Raw genomic sequence first — 25,890 nt, forward strand, 5'->3', positions numbered from 1 at the left:
AGACATACTGTTAGGGAGCAGAAGGCCCCCACTTGTCACTTGGCCCCTCACCTTCCACTGAAGATGTAGGCCAGCAGATGTACACCATAGCTCCCTTGCGCAGCAGCACACCAGCCAGGTTACAAAGCCTTCATTCATCAAGTGGGCTGCCCCTTTGCTGAATGAGCTGCCATTTTTTTTTTCTGTAGCACCTATTTGAGGCATTGCTCAGTGAGTCCTATTTCAGTGTCAAATCATGCCTTCTAAGGTTCGTAGAGGAAAGGTTCGCTTCTGTAGACGTGAGATTTATGGGACACAGTGTTATGGTGGAGCCTTGGTGTAGAGTTTCAGATTATGGAATTTTCTTTAAAAACCATCCAGCCACAAACACCGTAGGACATTCCTTCTGTGTATGCACTGAATGATCTTTAGTTATGATCACATACTGTTTCAAAATGGTGCAATACAATATCATAGAATTATTTCTATCATCTTGTAGTACTGTGTATTTCTCTTTATGTCAGACTACTTTAAACCTTCATCCTGCAAGTTGCTTCACACAGATACCGGCTCCTGCATAGGTCCCATTGACTTCAATGGAGCCTTGTGTGGGGCTGTGCGTTCACTCACACAGAGTTCATTGAAGAATCAGGGCTTTGCTGTCATTTATATAAAATTATAGTACTGTTCTTATACAAATACTTCATGTTAAGTAGAATAACAGAGTAATAGAGAAATAGCTCACCTAAATTTGCAGATGAATTATCATTAACTGTCTCTTCCCAGGCTGTGCTGTTGGCTGAAAATAAATTGTATAGTGCATTACTGTTGACTTAATTATTTACATACATTAGAGAGAAGAGAACTTATAAAAAGAATGCCAAAGACATACGGAGCCATCACAAAAATGAAATGACCAAAAAGAACAAATACAAATGTAGCATAAGGTGATTTTTTTTCTGTCTAAGATTGTAAGAAAAATGATGTAACTATACCACTATTTGAGATGTAGTATGCGATCATGTTAATTAAGCTCTCTTGTATGTACTGAGACTGAATAATATGTAATAATAATGTAATCCACTATTGTGGACATCTGTGTATGAAATGCTAAAAATATTTTTTTAGTACAAACAAAATATACAAAAAGATATGATTGTCCAAAACAAATGCAAATTAACAAACTACAGGGAACTAACACCAACTACCCAGCTTATCAATTGCTTGCCATGCTATACATACGTATTAAATAAAGTATTACCCACGCTATCATCCTGTTCTGTTGATAATCCTGCGTGGTGAGCATTTTACAAATGTTGTGCTATATGCACAGCGTACTCTTAGAAGAGTCTCTTGTTGGGGGGAAGAAAAAGCAAAAAAGGAAACTACATTTTCTCAGGGTTTTTCATTACATGACACAGAGCAGCGCACATATACTATTGGCCAACTTTTTTTGGCGTTCTCTAAATTACAAGTTTTTCTTTTCAAAATGAAATGTGTTTTAAATGAAATCTCAATTTAATATAAAGTATGTTACGGCTTAAACTACTTTTAATCTCTTAAAACATTTATAAAAAAAAGTACTAAATCCAGAGCCTCTATTAAAATCTTTGTTAAAGGCTGCATTTCTACGTCAAGAAAGTTGGTTTGCCCCCTGATTCTAACTTTTGAGGTCAAGCTTTATAAATGACACAATAAATCATGTAGTATATTAAGGGCATGTTTCGTTTAATAAAAATCAATTTTATATGTTTGTGTTTAAATTCCAGTTACCATCTTAATGTAACTTGACACAAATTAACTTTTTGCTCATGATCTAGTAAATAAGGAATATGTCATTCACTATTTTCTAACATACTAAAAATGTACAATTAATAAGAATCTGAAAATATTAAGCTATATAATTGCTAAATAAATGTATATAGTTATAGTTTACGTTCCTAGGTAGCAAAAAGATGTACAAATCTAGTGTAAAGGCTCTACTAAGTTGTAAATCAAGATGTTTTAATTGTTATATCAACTAATGAGAATGCACCCTTCTTCAGAAAATAACTGAAGTATAAGTGGGAAAGTTGATTAAAAAATTATTTAAATTTAGACTTTCCACTTGGTGATTTAAACCAGTGATTTAAATTGTCTTGATTTAATCAGTCCCCCCGTTAGCCAATATTTATTTTACAAATATAGGTTTAAGTATGTGGAGGCTAATGGTAGTAATTTATCAGCAGATTATACAGCTAAATTGATGCATGAGGCATACCCAGGATACTGGGTGATTGTTGGAAATACTATAATAATTAGAAATGGTTAGAGATGGGCCTAACCCAAAGCTACAGATCCAGATCTGAAATTGCCAAACGGTTTGGGGTTGTTTAGAACTGGTGTTAGAATATTCTAGTGATAAGGGACAGTCCTAAACTTCATATTTGGAGTCCTACTCTCTCCAAGTTCGGGGTGGTTTGCATATGGGATTTGGGTTCTGGGCTTGACTCTACCAAGTATTAAAACAAACAAACAAAAAAACCCAACCCAAAACCTAAAAATCCAAAAAACAACTTGAAAATGAAACAGTGTTCTGTATCAGTTTAATAATAGACTATTTTTAGGCCGGGCTGGTAGTGCTGCCTATCATTAAGGTTGCCTCTCACTTCCCATTATCAGACCCTGTTTTCACTTCCTTATAACTTTACCAAACCTTAACCATTTAGGCTGAAATTTTCAATGCCTGGTGACTGTTTCAGGCAGATTTTTTGGAAAATTTCAGCCAAAACAGTTAATCTGTTCTAAAGAATAAAACGATGGGAAAATAATTGTGTTGTCCTTGTTAAACATTCTGGTGACCTTCTGTGTCAGGTATGTTCTTTTGTTGTCCCCGCTTAAATTTGGTACAAGCAACCTTAGTTCTGGCATTTCCCAAATTTTGCGTGCTTTGACTAATATTCTTTTAGTGTAGTTTTTAAGCATATTTAATTGAAAGTTAAAATAGCAAGATAGCACTAATTAGGACATAATCGAATGCTCAAAGATAGAACAAGAAACTAAATTTTTTATTTTAAAGGGTTAATATTCATCAAACATTTATGAAGATACCTAACAAATTACGACAAAACATTGTCTAATAAGGATGAAAGGGATGAGATTTTTAAACACTGACTGTTGTTACAAAGAATTTTGACTTAATGTATTCATCACCTTGATGTACATTTCCAGTTTATTTTCTCCAAAACTTCAAAATACTTTTTAAGGCTTTGTTGCAGTTTATATTTTCTCCTTATATTGATGGGTGATTAACACCATTGCATATATTCTATACAAAAATATTTTGGAGGAAGGGACTCATTAATTTTGTCTGTTTCATTTAAATCTTTATAGAACTGTCCAAATCTAAACTATGACATTGGTGGGATGGATGGTTTCTGCAGGGAGCCTGAGAGGTCAGTTGAGGAATAGAGGTGGGAGAGGGAGAGAACTCTGCTCTCAAAAGGGATTGATTCTGGCTGTAGAGAGACAAATCTGAGTCCTGATTCAGGTCTGCACTGAATCCTGCACCTACTGCTGAAACTCAAATTCCTCTCCAGTTGTTGTCATCTTGCTGTGGGTTGTTGACTACTCTTTTGGATGGCTGATCAGAAGGGCCATGTGACTTACATTAGAAGGCCAACCTGGGATGGGAAACCAACTTTATAGGAGAATGGCAGAGGTGGACTGTAATATCTAGGCTGTGTCTGTTCTTGTTAGGGAATGGAAAGGTGCAAAAGTGGGGACAAAAGTTGGAGGGAAGGTTGAGCGGGGCCTTATAGTGTATGTCTACAATGCCATTTAAAAACCTGCAACAGGCTCATGGGGCTTGGGCTAAGGGGCTGTTAAATTGTAGTGTAGACGTTCGCCTTTCAGTCTGGGCTCTAGGACCCTGCGAAGTGGGAGGATCACAGAGTTCAGGCTGCAGCCCAAGCCTGAATGTCTACAGAACACCATGATTAAACAGCCCTGCAACCTGAGCACCCTGAACCCAAGTAAGTTGGCATAAGCCGGCCGCGGATGTCTAATCGCAGTGTAGACACACGTATAGTTTCATAGAGTTTAAGCCCAGAAGGGACCATCTTTTTTTGTTTTTGTTTTTCACCAAAAAATTTAGTAGCAATTTTACATCTAAAACTTGTAAAATTAAAAACTTCCTAATTGTCAAGGTGGTTAAGCACTGAATAAATTACCTTGGGAGGTTGTGGGATCCCAGTCATTGGAGGTCCTTAAGAGCAGGTTAGATAAATACCTGTCAGGGATGATCTAGAAGATAATCCTTAGTCCTACCGTGAGTGCAGGGGACTGAACTAGATGACCTTCCGCTCTTTGATTTAATGATTTCAAATCTAGTTCAGAGTTTCCCAAACTTATTTTGTGGCGGCCACTTTGGAAATTCATACCCCATACATGTCCCCCTCACTGAGGCCAGGTCAGGGGGTGGATGGAAGGAGTGCCCAGTATGGGGGTGAGAGGAGTGCCTCGTACCCCTGGGGGACAGAGGTTGTACCCACCAGGTGGCAGCTGAGGAAGTCTTCCGCTTCCTGTAACAGTCAGGCGGTCTCAGCTGCCAGGACCCAGCTCCCTACCCATTTTGCTTCTCACCCCTTTTGGAGCTGCTCTGAAGGGATGGGGATGGGAGGGGAGTGTAAGACTGCACCCCTGAGTACTAGACCTCCTGCCAGACACAGCTCCCTCTGGCCCTTCAGCGCAGCCCCATCCACTTCTACCCAGGTTCTGTCTGGCAGGGGAAGCAGATGAGGCTCTGTGCCCTGGGGCTGCACTGAGGTCCAGAGGGGACTCTGTCTGAGAGAGAAGGGAGTGAGGGGGTCAGGACTCCCACGGTCAGCCTTCGGCTCCCTGTTTGCAGAGTGCCTGCTGGCTTTCCTAGCAGAGGAGGGTAACTGCCACTTGGTGGCTGCTGCAGCAGTGGGGTAGAGATGGGCTGGGAACCTGGTCCTTGCAGCCGAGCCCAACTACACAGAGCCCCGTCCACTTCCCTGGCCAGAAAGAATCCCCTGCTATCCTTGGCCCTTCAGTGGGGCCCGGGGGGGTCCTTGGGCCCCCAAAATAATGTTATTGCATGTCCCCCATTTGGGAACCTCTTCTCTAGTCTGACCTGTGTCTCACCCAGGCCATTACATTTCATCCAGATGCCCCTGAGTTTAATGACTTTAGTTTGGCTGCAGCTTTTCAGTCCTCAGGGGACTGAACTACTGTGTGCCACAGGTGAGTACAGGAGGGAGTGACTTCTCACTTCTGGTGAGCACAGTTGTTTTCTGTCACTTAATGCACAACATGAGGATGTGCATGCTAGCTTTTGTGTGCTCTAAGGCTTAATGATACCATAGGATTTACAAATTGTTTCTTTTTTTTTTTTTTTTTTTTTTACAAGAAAACATAATGGCTCTTAATTCAGTGTCCTTTTGAACAAGTTGTGCACTCTGGCAGGAGGTGAGAGGCAGTTCTCAGGTAGGCCAGTCCCAGGCTGTTTATGGCTCCTTGGTATGCAACGAGCAGCTTGGAGGCTTTATTCAGCCTTCTAGACTGCACTATCTGGCCTACAGGTCTTGCACAAGCACTTACTGAGTTGTGACCAACCTTGGAGTTCGTGTGTCACAGCATTACTGTGACAGGGAATGATGCACCCTCACCCCAAAAGAAAAAAAAAAATTTCTACTATTGAAGATGACAAATCCTGGGGGTGTGGGCTCTGGGGTGGGGCTGGGGATGAGGGGTTTGGGGTGCAGGAGTGTGCTCTGGGCTGGGACCGAGGGGTTCAGAGGGCAGGAGGTGGATCAGGGTTGGGGCAGTGGGTTAGGGCGCAGCAGCGTGTCGGGGTGCAGGCTCCAGGCAGCGCTTACCTCAAGCAGCTTCTTCAAGCATGCCATGTCCCTGCTTCGGCTTCTACATGGAGGCGAGGCTAGGCGGCTCTATGCGCAGGCACTGCCCCCGCAGCTCCCATTGGCCACAGTTCCCGGCCAATGGGAGCTGCAGAGCTGGTGCTTGGGGCGGGGCAGCGTGCAGAGCCCCCTGGCTGCTTCTACACATAGGAGTTGGAGCAGGGACATGCCACTGCTTCTGGGAGCTGCGCGGAGCTGGGCAAGCCCCCGACCCTGCTCCCCAGCGGGATCTCGAGGGTCAGATTAAAAGGTCTGACAGGCCAGATGCAGCCCGCGGGCCATAGTTTGTCCACTCTTGCCCTACAACCTGTAGCTCTTATTTCTTTTTTGCTTTTCTGTAGAGCCAAAAGACTCTAACAGATATCGTGACCCCATTGTGCTAGGCACTATACAAACACCTACGGAGGGAGAGATCCTGCCTCACATAGTTTACTCTAAACAGACATAGAACAGAAAGGGAAACGGAGACGGAGGTGAAGTAACTTGTGTAAGTCAGTGGCAGAGTTGGGCGGGGGGAAGAAACAGGTCTCCTGACTTTCAGTCCAGGGCCCATCTACTGGACTAAAATCCTATGCTCTTGGTCATCCGCCTGCTTTCCTAAATGAGTCTAACTTAACCTCTGTCATTATTAATTCTCCTTTTATTTATGTACTTTGAGGTAGCACCCATAATATGCTGGGTGGTGTCCAAAACCACTGGAGATCACGTTGGTCTGCATATCTGTATTGTTGCTCTGTGGCAATGGATGCTGATTTTTAATGAATGAAATGGCCATATTCAGTTTGATTTGAACTACAAGATTGTCCTGGTATCTAGCGGACCAGTGGGAAGAGGGGTGAGGGTGTTGAGCATTGTTGTTTTAAGGGTTAATTTTTGTTTGGCAGTCCATTTTATTGATTGACACCACAATTAATTCAGTGTAAGATTCCAATATCAATGCTTTGCATGAATTAGGTTTTTTTGGGGTTTTTTTTTTTACGTTTTATAAAGTGTCTGAACCTTAAGCTTTGCATGTAAATAGCTGAAGGAAATAATAAAGAGTATGTAAATGTTTGTTTGAATACTGTGGGGGGGTAAACGTATGATTTCTAACATAAATGGCTGGTCTGCTCTCATTATTCTGCATACTGTGGCAAAGGTGAGCTCTTCTAGAAACAAGGTTTTTAGCTCCTACTGCTGTGTTGCCCCTTTGCAGGCTGTGCAGCGCTCAGGAAGGCGGGCAAGGTGCCATACTTGGCGGCACTCTGAGTCAGCCAACGAGTGCAAACACCTTGTGGCAGAAAGCTGACTCAAGCTATCTGTCCAATAGTATTGTTGTGCCAGCAGTAAGAATTTAAAAGTATGTAAAAGATAAAACTTGCTGTTTCCACAGATCACTGCCATGGAAAACAGAGCAAGTTCTGTCTAGATTCAGGGCCAGATCCTCAGCTGGTTTAAATCTGCACAGCTCCACTGAAGTCAAGAGACTTGCCAACTACTCCATCCATATTGGCCAGGGGTTAATTTGGAAGCCATGGCCCTCCACTTTCAAAGAAGCATAAACTGAAACCAGGTTGGTTGAATGGAACTTGAGTTATGCAACAGTACTCGTGGGGAACTGTGATCAGAGGAGGAAAGAGGAGAATGCCAAGGCATCAGGAGACTAGATTGGATGCCCAGCTCTGTGCCATTGCCCTCCAGGAGCTTCAGGCTTAGTTACTGACATTCCCTCATGTCCTCTGTGGCTCCCAAATAAGGGTCAGAGCCTCAGATGGTACAAATCACCATAGTTCCTTTGGAGTTTAGATTTCCTTTGTCTGTCTGTCTGATTTAGAATTTTGTCCCTTTTATATAATTCCTTGGCCTTAGCTGTCTGTTATCTCCGCTAACAGGAGGGGCTACTTGGTGTACCTGATAATCTCCCATGAAGCTCTCTTCTTCTGTGATCAAAGGAATAAAAGTATAGATTTTCCTCTCTTAGAGGGATCTGACCTACTGGGTAAGAAGTCAGTCACCCTTTGCTGTATCACTGTCCAGCTCCAAAAGAGTGTGTTACCCACTCAGCAAAACATATGTCTTTGTTTTATCTGCTGGATGACTCTGTGTAGTTGTTCACATACTGAGTATATGACAGGTACTTACTCTGCCTCTAATCTCAATACGGCCAGCAAGAAAGGGAGCCTCATGATTTGGGATGGGCACCCCTTCCCAGCATCCCTTGTTATAGGAACAGGTCAGTAATTGATGTCTGGGACTGAAAATGTTGCTATAGGAGCCAGAGGTCTAAACCTTTGGTTTAAAATTAGGGTGAAAGCCAGCAAACGAGAGAATAATGTCGCTACCACCACCATTAAAAAGTGGTGTGTGAAACGGAATAGGAAATGGTTAGAATTATAGGACTGGAAGGGACCTCGAGAGGTCATCTAGTTCAGTCCCCTGCACTCTGGCAAGACTAAGTATTATCTAGACCATTCCTGAAGGTGTTTGTCTAACCTGCTCTTAAAAATCTCCAATGATTGCCTAGGAAGATGGAAATTCCACAATTTATTCCAGTGCTTAACCACCCTCACAGTTAGAAGACTGAATTGGTATGACTGTCCAGTAGGTTGTCTTGTGATGAGTACAGACAGATTGGGTTTGGATGGCTTTGAACATACCTGGTAGGTATTGGAAAAGAGAGAGGTTGTCATGGCTGATGAGCAGGTCAGACTGGAATTGGTACAAAGAGAGGTTGATATTGCTTTTATGGTTGATATGGGAGGTCACATACTATTTCAGCACATGGGGAGGGAAATAACTCATTAGGAGAGAAATTGCATTTGGCTTTGGGGAAGAGCTCTGTGCTAAGGAATTATTCAAGAAAGGCTATGAATGCCAATTTGTTTTATTTTTGGGGGAGGGTTGTTGCTAGAGGGTAAGAGAGGCATTTCCTTTTCCCTATGCTAGGCTATATTAGAGAATTTTTTCTTTCTTAGTCTTATCTCAACACCACGATAGAAGGAAAATGCTTTTTGTCCTATTGGATTAGAGTGCGTATGGCTGTTTAATAGCAGGTGTCTGTTTTTTGAATTGAGAACGAATGTACCATGTGTCTAGGTAGAACAGAGTACACATGACTTCAGTGTCAGAAAGAAAAGGTAAGATCCCAGTACATGTTTGCTTACAATGAGCTGAGTCAGATGAGAAGAACATTTAATGGTCTGACTGAAAAGTATTGGGGGCTAGGAGAATCTGTGCTTAAAATATTTAACCAAATAAGTTATGAAAGGTGATATTGGGTAACCTGGGTCCACCGGGTGTTCGGTGCTGGGTGGTTGTTATCCTGTTATAATCCTTGTGGATTTTTACAGGGCGCTTCTTCCTTGCATGAGGGGCAGATTGTAGGATGGTGCTGATCAGAAAATTGACAAATGGACAAACAAGGACGGCATTGTTGGTACAGTGTAGGTGGGAGTGTATATCTCTCTAGTATACTCGAGATGAAAGATGAGGTGAGGTTAGGTTATTGTTTAATGTTTTGATGCCAATCTGGTTTTTGGTCTTGTTGCCCTACTCTGTCTGACAGGTTTAGTAGTGACTGTATGACGACAAACTGGATCTCCAAGTGGGACATAATCCCTTGCATGACTCAACAGCAGCCTCCAGCCAATTGAATAGTGATGTATTGATAGTCTTTATAGGGATTGTTGGCTGCAATGCCATGCCTCCAGTCAACTGAGGTTAAAATATGTGTATGTATATGAATTTAGAGCAATGAATGCATATGGGGTACAGTCACATGCTGCATTTAACTGTATTTAAGAGCTGTCTATATTACAACCACCGTCCTACTCTGAGCTCCATGTGGGCAGAGCCTTGATCCCATGCAGAGACCTATTGACTTCAGTGGGTCTCCAGGTGAGAGCAGGGAATCACCTGCACAGAGCTCAGTGCAGGTTCCCGGTATTTAAGCATAACAATGTGCTAGTATGATTATCTGCCATTCTTGAGGTGGGGGCCCATACGGCAACATTCTTTTTATTTTGTAGAGCTGCATTGTCCGATTGACACAATCAGTAAAAACAAAATATGAAACTACCCCAAAAGGGGGCAAACAACAGTACTAGCATGCACTTAAGACTGCAGTGGGGATGGGAGCTTTAGAATGAGGAGATTTACTTTACTCTTTTCAGTAAGATAGACTATAAGTGGTCAAAATTGTGAGAGATCAGATTTTTCCTTATAGCATGATGATGATACTCATGGTTTTTGGCAATTCCATTCTTTTTCAGTAGTGTTAGTAAGCCCTTTTGTCATCTCTCACTCGCCCCAAAAAATTAACAAAGGCTCACCACACACAATGATTTGGAAAGAAAAGTGGATAAAATTTGGAATTCTCATACAAATGGACATTCTCATAAGCAAACTAGGGGAATGTGGTCTAGATAAAATTACTATCGGGGGAGGGTTCAGAACTGTTTAAAGGCCATATTCAGAATAGTTATTAGTGGTTCACTGTCAAACTGGGAGGGCGTATCTAACGGGGCCCTATATGGGTCAGTTCTGGGTCTAGGACTAGTCTGTATTTTCATTAATGACGTGGATAATGGAATGGAAAGTATGCTTATAAAATGTTTGCAAGCACTTTGGATGACAGGTTTAGAATTCAAAATGACCTTTACAAATTAGAGAATTGGTCTGAATTCAGCAAGATGGAAGTTCAGTAAAGACAAGTATGAAGTACTTCTCCTAAGAAGCAAAAATCAAATACACAACTGCAAAATGGGGAATAACTGGCTAGGTGGTAGTACTGATGAAAAGGATCTGAGAGTTATAGTGGATCACAAATTGAACATGAGTCAACATTGTGATATAACTGCAAAGGAGGTAAATGTCATTCGGTGTGTACTAACAGGATTGTTGTGTGTATACCTGTCCCACTCAGCAGTGGTGAGCCCTGAGCTGGAGTATTGTGTCCAATTTAGGGTGCCTCACTTTAGGAAAGATGCTGACAAATTGGGGAGAGTCCAGAGGAGAGCAACAAAAATGATTAAATGACTTGTGAAGAAAGGTTAAAAAAAACTGGGCATCTTTAGTTTTGAGAAAAGAAGACTGAGGGGGGATCTGATAACAGTCTTCAAATATGTTAAGGGCTGTTATAAGGAGGACTATGATCAGTTGTTCTTCTTGTTCTTTCCCAGAGTTCCACCCTTGTTCATACTGTGGTTACCATTCACTTCTCCAGGGACACGTGATAGTTGAAGCACAGAACACATAGACTTTGCAAAGGCTTCCTGCACAATTACTTTTGACAGCACAAGAGATATACGGATCTAGGCAAAACAATAGCATACGTATAATGGGATTAATCTGCAGCAAGGGAGATGGATATTGGACAAAACTTTCTAACTATTAGGATAGTTAAGCTCTGGAATGGGCTTCCAAGGGAGGTTGTGGAATCTCCATCATTGGAAGTTTTTAAAAATATGTTGGACAAACAGCTGTTAGGGGATGGTCTAGTTTTACTTGGTCCTACCACAGTGCAGGGGCCTAGATTTAATCACTTCTCAAGCTCCCTTATAACCCTACATTTCTATGTTAAAGATGCAGTAATTAGAAATGTTTCTAATTCTCTTCAAAACTATTCAATCCTTTACACAAGGCTTCAAATCTGTTTTGGTGGACATGGGGAAAGGCTATTGGGTATAAGTGATGACAAGAACTCACAATACATGGAATAGGAGCAGTCCAGCATTGTTGGACTATTGTGAAAAGCTGAGACATTCTTGTGAAATGTGAGAAGAACATAACTCTATTAACAACTATTAAAATGAAGACTTACATTTCTCCAGCAAGTTTGTGAATCACTTGTGGGTTCCAGATGTAAGGGAAAAAGTTGGCCGTACAATGATGGAGTCTGTCTACCTTGAATTATTCTCTGTGTTGCAGATCCACGGTATTATTTCTCAGGGCATGGGGAGAGATTTCTGTTTGTACCTCACAGATACAACTTTCAAGTCATATTTACTAGAAGTCCCTCCAAATTTTTTTTTTTTTTTTTGCATTGCAGCGATCCATGTGATGACTCTAGGACTTTAAATTCCTGCAGATTAATGTGTGGCTCTTTTTTGAGACTTTGGAACACATGGACACATTCCTCACAATGAGAGAGGAAAATATGTCTAATAAATAAACCAAGTTTGGTGCTGTTTCTTATAAGTGAATTTCTGGCATAATTGTGTATAGTTATGCTAGTTACATATAGATGTGAAAATTACTTAGTGTGAAAGGTTAGCTTTTCCATCTCTGCAGATTTTGGCTCGTTGACACTTGGCAATCTGTCCTTTAGGCTTCACTGAATACTCTCTCAGAACATCCAGAAGAATTTGGTTGTGCCTTTGGGTATATCTACTCTGCACACTAAGTCTGTGGAGCGTGGGCTAGTGGACTCAGTGTTTCCAAGCTCATGCTTGCGAGCCCCTACTGCATTGAGAACCTCGATTTACAGTTGCTGGCCTGTGTCTCTCAGCCATGCTAAGGCGTCCATGCTGTATTATGCAGACCTTCTGACTCGGGCATGTACCTTGACCTGCATCCACGCTGCAAAGTGACAGGGTTTGGACCCAAGTCACAGTGGGACTTGGGCTCCGACACACGCCCCTGTCAGGGCCCTAGGAACTGGGTCCTGAAAGCTTGCTGACCTGAGTCAGACTGAGTTGTTTGTGGATGGAAGCAGAGATTGGGCTCAAACCTGAGTCAGAGCCCGGACTTACCCTTAATGTAGGTTTATAGACATACCCTTAATGACCCTTGGCAGTTATAGGTATGCCTCTGAGGCATGGAGACAGTCAGTCATACAACGAGAGGACTTAGAACTCAAATACAACTTCCTTCAGGCAGTTTTGTGAGGAATTAATTATTTCCCGCAAACACCAAAGCAAATACAAAACAAAAAGGAAGTTTAAAAAGCATTTCTGTCATCTGTTGCTTGCAGTTAGTTCATCTAATTTTTTGTCTTGTTCCATCATATAAATTTTGCACCTGTCTTCCAGCCACAACTGTGTCAAGGGGGGGAAAAATAGTATTCTGTGAATAATGTCATATGCCTGTGGTGATACCGTTGGGGTTTGTACAATGCCTAACACAATGGAGTTCTTATCAACAAGGATGACTTTTGCTACACTTGAAGTGGCATGTAGGGTATGTATAACTACACACTGCAGTGAAAGGTGGGCTGCATCCAGCCTTACTGCAGAATGTTGCTACATGTGATAGTGCCCTGTTGCTGGTGCCTTTCTCCACTGCCTCCCCACCATCCTAGAGCCTTTTCCTGCTGCTGGAGCCATTCACTGCAGTGAGGAAAGGCACTGGGAGGTGGGAGCTGCGGGAGCCTTTCTCTGTGGCAGGGAAAGGTTCTGGCAGAGGAGAGGCTGTGGAGAAAGGCTCAAGCAGCGGGATACTACACTGCTAAAATAGCATTGTGGACAAGGGAGATACTGGTTGGGCATGTAGAAAGCCATGTAGGATACGTACCCACAGAGTTCTGGCACGTAGGGCATGCTACTCCACATGCCTAAGCTGTCCTGAACTGTCTACGCTGCTGTTTGTACCCATGCTAGTTATACATGTGCTAGCAGTGCAGTGTCTGTATATGCTGCTGCAGATGTAGACATACCTTATAGCTTCTAGATGCTGTGATAATACACATAAATAGTAATAATGGATCTTTATATTGAAAGGTTTCAGAGTGGTAGCCGTGTTAGTCTGTATCAGCAAAAAGGAGGAGGAGTACTTGTGGCACCTTAGAGACTAACAAATTTATGCTCAAATTTATTTATGCTCAAATAAATTTGTTAGTCTCTAAGATGCCACAAGTACTCCTTGTTCGTTTTATATTGAGAGCTTTCCCTTACCTACTTAACATCGGGACAGGGAACCTGGAAAATCATTACTATCTAACTGACATCTCCTTTTGAGGCCTGCCAGAATGTTACATGCTTTTGGCACTGATTCCAAGTAAGGCTTACCCCATGGGCTGCTTTCCCAAAGGACTGGATAGCTCTCTCAGATAGGGCAGTCTCACTATCCAAGGTGAGTTAGTGCCTGATTTTCAGAGTTGCTGAGCACTCACAGCTCTCACTGGAGTTGTAAATGCTCAGCACCTTTGCAAATTAGCCCTGAAGTGTATTACTACTTTGAGAAGCTTAATGTTTAGCAGTGAAGCATTTAAGAATCATTAGGACCAAAGGGGTGGAGATGCAGTTACAGATGTTGGTGAGAGAAGGGTCTGTGCCCACTGAGGAGAGATTGAAGGTGAAAACAGGTAGTTATGTTTGATGCAATAGAGAAGAGGGAGCCAGTGGAGATGTGCAAAGAGGGTGTGTGAGACATGGTCAAAACGAAGGATTAGGAAAAAAATCTTTGCAGCAGCCTTCTGAGTGGATATAAACAGGGCAAGATTGCATTTGTCAAGGCTGGATAAAAGGATATTGCCACAGCTGAGATGAGAAATTATGAGTTTTAGCTGTATGGATAGGAAAGGCCACATCGTAGACATGTTTGCAAAGATTTTGCAAGATTCAGACATAACCTGGATGTGAGGGCTAATAAATAAAGTGCAGACATGTTGGTGTTTGTAGCTCATATTTGTGTGTGGTGTGTCTGAGGCAAAACTATTCTAATGTAAGCCATTGGTAACTGGAGAAAGAGAAGGGGTGGGAGTTATGTGCTACCCTCTCATAATAAGAGGTGATCAGTTTCTTGTTTCAGTCCTTCACGTATCAATGGCTAATCAAGTAGCTGTTCCTTCTCATTTGCTTTGTCTCTTTCTGGTATTGGAGGTTCTGCTGAGAGATGGTGCTTTGCTGTGACCAGAAACGCGACAAAAGAACAGAACATGACAGGATTCTTTATCTGTAGTTGGGATCATTTTCAGAATGCCTACTGTGGAGCAGTTGTGGCAGATTGCAGAACACATTTTGATCTCATCAGTGGGTCAGAGAATTTCTATAGCGTAAGGGGAGCTCCAGGCCTCAAGAAATTGATATTCTGAAGTAATAGCCTTCCTGTGACTAAGTCATCGTCATTGTGATGGTGGAGTTCTGAGTAGCAAAGGAGAAGGGGAAAGGAAACAGTGAGCTGAAGTAACAGACACTACCCGGGGAGAAGATTTGGGATAGTAGAAGGCTCGTTAATCTATCAGATAAAGGCATAACATGGTCCAATGGCCAGAAGTTGAAACTAGATAAATTCAAGCTAGAGATAAGGTGCCCATTTTTAACAGTGAGGGTAATTATAAATTGGAACAATTTACAACAGCTGTGGTGGATTCTCCATCACTTAAAGCTGTAAATGAAGACTGGATGTCTTTTTCTAAAGAATATGTTGTAGTTTAACTAAAAGATGTGGACTTGATGCAGGGATTACTGTGTGAAATTCTATTGTCTGTGTTACACAAGAGGTCAAACTAGATGATGGTATTGGTCCCTTCTGGCCTTAAAAATCTAATAGAACCGTCTTAAGGTAGAGAAAACCTTCCATTTTTCTATTTCCATCTGCCCCCAAATATAAGGATCCCCTGAGCGCATACCTCATGGGCACCAGGAGCTCCATAACCAAAGTTGTCCTCTCTCCTCCATGAATATTAGAGGAATAAACTTTCAGAACATGCAGTTTTAGCTGCATGACTCTTAGGGTATGTCTACACTGCAATTAAAAAAATATCAGCACCGAGTCTTAGAGCGCACGTCAACTGCCTTGGGCTTATGGGGCTTGGGCTGTAGGGCTAAAAAAAGTGCAGTATAGACATTTTGGCCCAGGCTCTGAGGGCTTGTCTACTACACTACCACTAAAGTCCATGAAACTTGCGTTGCTCACAGGTGTGAAAGACCCCCCCCAAGCGACGTAAGTTACATCAACTTAAAGGGGTGTCTACACCTTGCTATGTCGGCGGGAGACGCTCTCCCGCTGACATAGCTTCCACCTCTCATTGAGGTGGATAATGACGTCTGTGGGAGAGCGTTCTCCTGCCGATGTAGCACGGTACTGAAGATAAGCCCTAAGCCTAGGCTTCAGCCCAAGTCTGAACGTCTACACTGCAATTTTATAGCCCCTCAGCCTGAGCCCTAAGAGCCTGTCACTTGACAGGCCAGCCGCAGTGGTACCATGGATCTTTTATAGCTATAAGAAAAGGAGTACTTGTGGCACCTAGAGACTAACCAATTTATTTGAGCATAAGCTTTCGTGAGCTACAGCATCCGATGAAGTGAGCTGTAGCTCACGAAAGCTTATGCTCAAATAAATTGGTTAGTCTCTAAGGTGCCACAAGTACTCCTTTTCTTTTTGCAAATACAGACTAACACGGCTGTTACTCTGAAACCTTTTATAGCTATGTAGATGTACCCTTATTGACATCAGTGGGAGATGAGAAGCAATGCATACCAAATTTAAAATGGGACCTTGGAATGCTTAATAGCTGGCATTCCAGGCATTTACTTTGACAGGCCTTTTCGCTTCCAAAAGCACCATTATTTTAGAGGAGAATGCTTTGATTAGCAAGGTATGCTTCAGGTATATATAGAAGTATCTGTTTCAAAGCATTAATCCTTGAAACCCTGGTTTATGATTTATATTAAGAGATTCAGTTTTAAGACATATGTATTAACCATAAGTATAGTTAAAAAGAACAGCGAGCAAAGCATGCTGGTATCTGTAAATTGAACAAACATGCTATCAGTGTGTCATGTATAGTACTTCAAAAAGATTTAAAGTAGATTTTTCAATTCTGAAAAATATTCCCAGCAAATCAGGACAATTTTAGTGGTATGTCACAGTTTGGGCCTAAATTATCTGACATTCCTTTAAAATATCTTGGATTGCAGGGAATTTTAAGTGGTTTCTATGGGTGCGATGGCAATGCTACCGTTTAAATTTGCAAAGATGCATGCATTAGAAATTTCCCTCTTCTTTTTATCTCCTCAGAGGCTTACAATTTAACTTCAAACATACTTTTTGTGCCATTGCTAGTTCTGTTTCCTGCCAAAAGGTGACTGTGTGTGCGGGCAGTTTGGTAAAACTCGTTTATCATTTTTGAGTTCTCTGTGTATGTAGGGAAAGGCAAGCAGGGCTTGTATGCTCCCAATAAATTTTTTCATGCTGCCAATACGTGTTTCTGCTACTTTCCAGATAACTAAAACACCTTTTGTAAAACTTTAGACTTCTGTTTTCTGTGTGACCATGTACCGTGGACAGATTTGCAGAGGTTGGCTTAGAAACTAGTTGTGTTCACAAACAGACTGTTTCACTCGCTGAGTTTGTAATGTTTTCAGTAAATTTATAACAATGCGTTGAGTTCCAGGGATGTGTGAGCTTGTGTGTGTATATTTATAAAAAGAGCAAAAGATCTTTTGCATGTTGAAATAAATACATTGTGTTTGTTTCTATGTGTGCCATTGTGTATTTATGAACATTCAGATAAACATGGCTGGTTGTGTTTACCTGACGGTGTAATTACTAAAGTCTCACATGCCTCTTCAGAAAACACAAAGATATTAATTGCAATAGAGCTCTGTTCATACAGTTTTATGATTATGGAATTTAAATGCACAAAATACAAGGAATTCCCATGGCTACCAACAAAAATTCGCACTGCAATCATAACTTGGTTCCCTTGTGTATGCACAATATTTGCTGCATACACCATATACACTCAGCTTAGAAAATTTAGCCCAAACCGTTAAAGTTTTGCCAAGTTATAGGCAACTGAAAGCAGAGTCTTATGGGAAGTGTTGAGCAGCCCTAATAATAGGTGGTGCTACTGGTTATAACATGTGGTCACCGCCTCTGTTGTCATTGTGTTCCTTCTGACCACCATAGGCAGCGAGCCGGAACTCAGTGGAGTCTGTCTGCTGCTCTGTCAGCTCCTTTTTTTTCCTTTTGGGAAAATTAAGAACATAAGAACGGCCATACTGGTTCAGACCAATGGTCCATCTAGCCTAGTATCCTGTTTTCCGATAGTGGCCAATGCCAGGTGCTTCAGAAGGAATGAACAGAACAGGAAATCATCAACTTTGCATAATGACAGGTTTCAGAGTAGCCGCTGTGTTAGTCTGTATCCATAAAAAGAAAAGGAGTACTTGTGGCACCTTAGAGACTAACACATTTATTAGCGCATAAGCTTTCGTGAGCTACAGCTCACTTCATCGGAAACATGAAGTGAGCTGTAGCTCACGAAAGCTTATGCGCTAATAAATTTGTTAGTCTCTAAGGTGCCACAAATACTCCTTTTCTTTTTAAGGAAATCATCAAATGATCCAACCCCTGTTGTGCACTCCCAGCTTCTGGCAATCAGAGGCTAGGGACACCCAGAGCATGGGATTGCATCCCTGACCATCTTGGCTAATAGCCAGCGATGGACCTATCCTTCATGAACTTATGTAGTTTTGTTTTTGAACCCTGGTATAGTTTTGGCCATTTAGTGCATGTGTGTGTGTATATGTAAATTTACTGTTGCCCTTTTCGACCGAAGCATTTAGGCAAAGTTTGGAGCCCTGGGGACCAGTGTTCCAGTTGGAAGTAGAAATTGATGGAGTCTGGTAATTTTTTTTTATTCCATCTTGTTTATTTACAAGGAGTGTACAAAGTCCTGTGTCTCTGAATGCAGACGGAACCAAGAACACACAGTTACAGCAGCCAAGCCTCTTTAGCCAACACCAGACCCAAAAGCTCTCTTTCTAGTGTTTTCCAAGCAGATTGTGCTTACAAGCTCCCACCTGGCTTTCTCACCTCTCCCTTTCTTTCTGTTCTTGTCTGTCGTCAGTTTGTGTGTGATGTCTTTTTCCTGATATATACGCACACTGCTACCCAAAACAATACTCTGCCAAAAGTTTCTGGGCCAGGGTCTCAGACACTTTTTTGTTTTAGGTCGGGGCTTGTACTTACAATGATGTTAACTGAAGAGTGTGTTCACACCTATCAATCTCAATGGAGTTCTAGCTCCACTCATAACAAAGTTTCACCCAGCTCATAACCATACAGACATCAGATATACTTGCTAAATCATCCTCCGCCATTGGGTCTGAAGTCAAGAGTCAAGTTAACCCACTCTCCCTTTAATTATGGCAGTCATATCCCGGGTGAGGGGGGGGTGGTGGTGGTGGTAGGGGAATCAATTATTATCAAGCTGCTTCTATGCTACCATAAAATCCTCTACAATATAGCGGCACAGGCATGATATCATGGGAGTATGGCAGCAGTTCTCAACCTGCGGGTCGCATGCGCTAAAAAAATTCAAAATTTGCTGCTCTGGTCTGGCAGGGGGCAGGGCTGGTTGAGGGGGAGACAGCATCTTGCAGTCTGCACCAGCGCTCCTGCCAGCAGGGGGCTGGTGAGTGCCGCAGGGGTGGGAGAGTGGGACTGTGGGTAGGTTTTGGGGGGTGCCTCTGGGCAGTGAGAGCGTGGGGGGCATTGGGAACTACAGATTTGCCAGGGTGGTGCAGCACCCCCAAGTTTTGGGTGGGGATCAACTCCTGGCCTTCCTTTTGAGGTCCTGGCTGCTGGCCCTGCACAGTGGGGTCCCCGAGATCCCGGCTGCCTGTCCCTGCGTGGTGGGGTCCGGGTTTGGCTGCAGCTCAGCCCCACGCGGCAGGGTCCCGGGGTCTGGCTGCTATCAGGTCCCGGGCGGTGGGATTTGGGGTCTGGCTGCCTGGCTCTGCGTGGCGGGGTCCAACTGCTCAGCCCCACATGGTGGGTTCGGGTCCTGGCTGCCTGTCCCTCACCCAGGGCTCCGCTCCTGGCTCTTTGCTGGGCAGGGGCTCTGGGCATAGCGGACTGTGGGTGGGGTTTTTTAGGGGGGGGGAAGGAGGTTCTCAGGCTGTGGTTCTCAGCCTGTGGCCCATGTAACATAGGCAGCCCACAATTATAAACAGGTTGAGAACCACAGAAGTATGGAGAATCATGAAGAATCCCTGTCTGGTTGAAGGGTGAGCTGCAGGAAGATGAGGGAATGTTCATTTAAATGTTAAATAAGTAATAAGGCACAAAAGTCTGTATTAGTGCTCATTAATGCACATCTCCACATATATAATGAGCCACAGGCAAAAGTAGCAGGAGGGGTCTTGAGCAGAGAGTGGGAGCAAATTATACAAATGGGGTTGGGGAAAGATGGGGGGGGGGGAATAAAATTTAGCAGAAGGGGGAAAAGAGTTAAAATAGTTGTAGAAAGCCCTTTATTTTGACTTGAAGCTGTTGATTTATTGGATTGTGGCATGTTGATGTAGGTTTTCATTTATTATTGTAATGAAATTTACCTGTAGAGAAGGAAGTTCCAAACTGTGGAATACTGTTACTTAACTGTAGCATCACAAGAGCACTTTACCTAGTCACAGTGAAGACACCTAAAGTTGTGTGTATCATGTAAATAGAGCAAAGTCCCCATCAGGCATTATCCCCAGGCACCTTTCTCTGAAGTATTGTTATTCCCATTAGTGGTTTAAAGAAAAGCCACTCTTTTGCAGTAGTGGGATTCAGTAGCAAAGTTGTTCTGAAAGCTCATTTTATAATTGGCTAATAAGTCACACCTTGTATTATGGCTTATTGCATCCAGTTTAATACCTGCCACCTTGTTGGATTGTGGGATCCCTGTTCAATGGTAGAACTTAAACCTTTTTTTTGACGAGTCTGTAAGAAGTTTATAAAAGTACAGTCTACTTTTTTGAAACCTACCTTTCTTGGTAAACTGGTTTCTGAATTAGACAAGAGACTTATTTTGTGATTGGGCTAATCAGAATGCTGCAGGTTAAGAAGGATGTAGTGAACAGCTGTCACTCTACTGAATCCTATATCTTTAGATGAAATCTACGCCATTATTGATATGAAAAAATAAAATAATTGGAATGGAGTATTATCACAGGATCAATGTCTACTGGTTTGAAAACTAACATCTCAGCTTTGCTTCAGCCATTTGTTTTCTATAAATGGCTGTTTCTTTTTCCTTGTCATGGATGTAGCAGCAGGTGCTCATTATTCTGTGACAACATTCTATTCCATTGACACTAAATTTGAAATTCCCATGTGTTAGATACATTTTTGAGAATTTGGTATAGAGGAGAAATGTGTTTGACAGCTTTGGAGGCTGAAGTCCTTCAGTTAGCTTGCATACCAGGTATAGCATGGTCAGCATAGGGGCAAATTCCAGCATAGGTTTTTTTAAATGGAAGGATAGTCCAGTGGTTAAGGTGTTAGCTTTCTGCTTGGGAAACCTGAGTTTGATTCTAGCTTTTGCCACAGGCTTCTTGTATAACTTTGGACAAGATGTTCAGGCCCAGATTTTTAAATGTATTTAGGCATTGCTCCACTCAGCATAAATCAGTTAGGTGTTGCAGTGCCTAAATACCTTTAATCCAGGCCTTAGTCTTTCTGTGCCTCAGTTCCCCATCTATAAAATGGGGGTAATGTATGTACTTCCTTTCCTCACCAGGGTGTTGTGACGATAAATAAAGGTAAATTAAAGATTGTGAAGTGCTCAGATACTAGATAATAGGGGCCATATAAGTACATAAAATATAATTAGATCGATAGAAAGATAGACAGCTTAACCTGGAGAAACCATCTCTAGTTGAAAACCAGTAGCTGGTTCAAATACATAATTTCTGCTGAGTAGTATAGTTTACTGTTTTTATTCTGTGGTTTTTAGGGAGTTGGTGTGAAAGAAATGTGGTAGTTCTTTGTCTTGGGCAAACATACTGTTCATTTTTTTTTCACCCATAGACTTATTACATAATGTGAGTTCATTATATTTCAGTTATAATTTTTGAGTGTTTTCTCTAGACCTACTGAAACCATGATGATTTCCTGTTTTTCATGTGGTTTGACAGATCAAATAAATACACCGAAAGCAGCTGTTTTAGTATTGGCTTTTGTATGCGTAAATTGGACTGTATAAAATCAAATATGAAATTATTTAACATTAAAATGTTAGTGTTTTGGTAAACAATTTTATTTTATTTTCATGAAAACTGTGGCAGTACTGCTATATGATTTTCCCACCCCCCACACACAGTAAAATGAAACTATGTGTGTACGTTTCTTGCAGTGTTGTTAGCCAGGATATTAGATAGATAAGGTAAGGGAGGTAGTGTCTTTTATTGGACCAACTTCATTGGTGAAAGAGACAAGCTATCGAGCTACACAGAGCTCTTCTTCAGGGCTGAGTTCTGTGTAGCTGGAAAACGTCTCTCTTTCACCAAGAGAAGTTGGTCCAATAAAAGACACTATCTCCCCCACCTTGTCTCTGTGTATTTATATGTATGTGTAATTACACGCATAATTTGTATGTGATGTGTTTTTATAAAAACATATGGCCTAAAATTTCAAGAGACTTGATTTTGGGTGCCCCGATTTTTTGGGTGCCAAACCTGAGACATGTTTTATAGGGTCTTGAATTTCAGAAAGTGCTGAGCCAGAGCCACCCAGCTCCTTTAAGGTGTTTCAAAATTGGGCACAAAAAACCACTAGCTACTTCTGAAAACTTAGGTCTGGCTGTCTATCAGTTAACCTTGCCACAAGCTACTAAAATAGCTATCAAACTGCCTTTAACTTTTTCACTTATTTGATACTATTGTTTTTAAACACAAACTCTAACCTAGTACTTGAAATCAGTTCTAATGCTAGTGAAAGGAGCTACCAATAATATTAATTTAAGTATTATTTCAAGTAGTTTTTAAAGCAGTTTTATGGAGACTGTTACAGGTATATATGTACAAAGTAGCTGAAAGTATGCTTTAGTGCAGTGTTTCCCAAACTTGTTCCGCCGCTTGTGCAGGGAAAGCCCCTGGCGGGCCGGGCCAGTTTGTTTACCTGCCGTGTCCGCAGGTTCGGCCGATCGCAGCTCCCAGTGGCCTTGGTTTGCTGCTTCAGGCCAATGGGAGCTGCTGGAAGCGGCAGCCAGTATGTCCCTCGGCCCGCGCTGCTTCCAGCAGCTCCCATTGGCCTGGAGCAGCAAACCAAGGCCACTGGGAGCCGCGATTGGTTGAACCTGCGGACACATCAGGTAAACAAACCGGTTGGCCCGCCAGGGGCTTTCCCCGCACAGGCGGTGGAGCAAGTTTGGAAACCACTGCTCTAGTGACATTACCATTACAAGAAATCTTTTTGTGTCCGGTCAGAACAGATTTTTAACTGTAGACTTAATGCAGCATGTTCATTTGTTTGGATTGCTACAATTGGATTTTCACATGAATAACGTAGTAAAGTGTGTGTGTGTGTCTGTAAAATGTAAAATTTTTGCTTGACTTGGGATTGCTAAATAATTGGTCATCAACATTTCTGTTTTGCGTTAGAAGAAAACTGTGGTTCAAGAAATTTGAGTGTTGAATAAACAGTGCATTGGGTGACAATTTCTTTTTACTCTTCACTCATCAAAGAAACAGGAACCGAGAAAGAGAAGAGAACATGATTTTTATTGCCAATTATCATTATAGTATGACAATAATAGACTCGTAATGCCCTTTTAGAACTATACAGTTAAAAATAAACTTTCCATTACATTCCTCTTGATTTTGAAATAGTCTGTCTACCAGCAGATGTGTGGTGTTAGAAAATAAAATCACAAAGGTTTGTGATTGTATAGCTCCCCTCTAATAAAATAGTGCACTCCTCCCCCATCTCCCCTTAATTCTTTCAGTTTTCCAGCAGAAATAATTGGAGATTCCTTATAGAGTGAGGAGCAGGTAACCTTGGAGATAGTCTTGTTTCCTTTACTCAAAGTCCTTCTTCCTCAGTAGTTCTCATTGTGTTTGGTCATTGTGGAAGCAGTTAGAAACACATTATTCCCTTAGGTTTTTCTTTTTTGATAGTCATGTTGCACCCGAGATATCTATGGCCTTCTATTCAAACATGTACAGGACAGGGTCCTGGTCCTAAAGGAGCTTAAAATCTAATATGGAAGGATACTGCACAAATTTTTAATGATCTGGTTAAGATGGAAATAGGGGGAAATATTCTGTAGATCAGGGGTGGCCAACCTTTGGCTCCAGAGCCCATGCTGCTCTTCAGAAGTTAATATGCGACTCCTTGTATAGGAACTGACTCTGGGGCTGAAGTTACAGGCGCCAACTTTCCAGTGTGCCAGGGGGTGCTCACTGCTCAACCCCTGGCTCTGCCGCAGGCCCCGCACCCTCCCCTGAGCCTGCCATGCCCTCGCTCCTCTCCCCCCACCCCCCAGCCTCCTGCATGCCATGAAACAACAGCTGATCGGCAGGTGGGGGGAGAGAGGGGGAGGCGCTGATTGGCAGGGTTTCCGGTGGGTGGGGGGGGAAGGGGGAGAGAGCTGATGTGGGGGGCTACTGACGTATTACTGTGGCTCTTCAGCAATGTACTTTGGTAAATCCTGGCTCCTCCTCAGGCTCAGTTGGCCACCCCAGCTGTAGATCATCCGGTTTCATATGTGTAGGCACATCTGTGTGAGCCAGGAGTGTCTCCCCAAAGTGTAAACTGGCCACACTTTGGAAAAAGGATCCTTGAGAGAAGAAGCCACAGAAGTCTTTAAACAATGATTTGAGGATGTTAGTAACTCAGCCAGAGGTTAGGGGTCTATTACAGGAGTGGGTGGGTGAGATTCTGTGGCCTGCAATGTGCACGTCAAACTAGGTGATCACGATGGTCCCGTCTGACCTTAAAGTTTGAGTCTATGAACACCACAGTGTGTACGGAGAAGGGACTCTGGTCTTTGTGGGAAAGCACTTGTGGAACTCAGCCTCTCTTTCAGACATGTTGTATTTATTATTCCGAGTGAGTGAGTGATATGTGCAGCCTGATTCAAACTCAAGTGTAGTCAATGGGAGTCTTTTAAGGGACACGGGGTCAGCCTGTAGATATAATCGCCTCTTTATGCCAGAGATGATCAAATTGGAAAAAGTTTGTATTTTCTTGATGTATTTTCTTTCTCTCTAGTCTTTTATAACACCTCTCCTTGTTGCCCAGTTTCTCTTCCATAAAGGATTTTCTGAGTCCATAAATATCTCTGTTCAGGTGCTTTTAATCATCTTTCATTCCACTTTTGTTTATTTTCTAAGGCCATGACTGATACATCCATCATCTTTCATTTTCGTCTTTTAAATTTTCTGTTGATGAAACCAAAATATAGTCAGAGACTTTTTTTCAATTGTCTCCTTAGTTTGTGGGCCATAAGCCCTCCCCCACCCCAGTGTATGTTTAGTTGTTCACGTGGTAATTTGTATTATCTTAACTGCAAACTAGTTTCTTGTTTGGTAAATTATCTGTGTTTGTTTGCAGCTGATCACTTTTGTTTCATAGTACTTTCTATTACATGGCACGGTGGTCTCCTAGGAGAAAAGGATTTACTTCTAGTGCTCTAATGAGTTGTTTTTCTTAGCTTTCCCAAATAGTGGCCCTTTCTTAGAAACAGGCCAATAAGCGTACTCATTCTGGTGTGAATATACATGAGAGTTTGGCAGACTCATTCTGCCTTGTTTGGAAATTTCTCAGGCATTGAACTGAATAAAAGTGAACCTGACAGCAACTTGATCGAGCCAAAGTGGCAATTAGATGCCAATCCAGTCTTGTTTGATCCTCTTATGCATTTTCTACCTAGGGATTCCAGTGTGCCTGAGTTCAATTGCTTTACAGAAAGAAGTGACTCAGCAATATGCTAATCACCCAATATCTCTAAATCAGGAATAAACTAAAATGCTATATGAGACTTGGGGCAATGATCTAAAAGGACTTAAAGTCTCTGAAAGAGTAAAATTCTTCCAAAACTAGTCAGGAGGACACATCTGCTAACAAAGGGGAATTTTCCTATTTCCTTGACTCTCCCAGTCCTGGTGATGATGCAAACCACATAATCAAATAAGCCCTTAAAATAAATAAATAAATGAGGATAAATTCTTTAGTTTTCAAATTCCTTTCTTAAAACATTATCCTGGAAATGAGAAAAATCCTGTCTGCCCAGAAAAAAATATTTTTGACATGCATCCCTGCCACCACATGTCCTGATTTGAAAAGGTGGATATGA

General features: G+C 42.1%; 1 protein-coding gene across 8 annotated transcripts in view; it reads left to right on the forward strand.

The window, feature by feature from the left end:
* TBL1XR1 (TBL1X receptor 1) overlaps positions 1 to 25,890 on the forward strand; it is a 166,717-nt gene that overhangs the window by 18,730 nt on the left and 122,097 nt on the right. For 5 of the 8 annotated variants that reach the window (XM_037909527.2, XM_037909537.2, XM_037909528.2 and 2 more), the window contains one exon: positions 7,273 to 7,452. The exons of the other annotated variants lie outside the window; for them this stretch is intronic. The gene's annotated coding sequence lies outside the window, so the exon portion shown is untranslated. The remainder of the gene's footprint in view (positions 1 to 7,272; positions 7,453 to 25,890) is intronic. 8 annotated transcript variants of the gene reach the window in all.

This window comes from Chelonia mydas, chromosome 9 (genome assembly GCF_015237465.2).
Source record: "Chelonia mydas isolate rCheMyd1 chromosome 9, rCheMyd1.pri.v2, whole genome shotgun sequence".
In the NCBI taxonomy this organism is placed as follows: Eukaryota; Metazoa; Chordata; order Testudines; family Cheloniidae; genus Chelonia; species Chelonia mydas.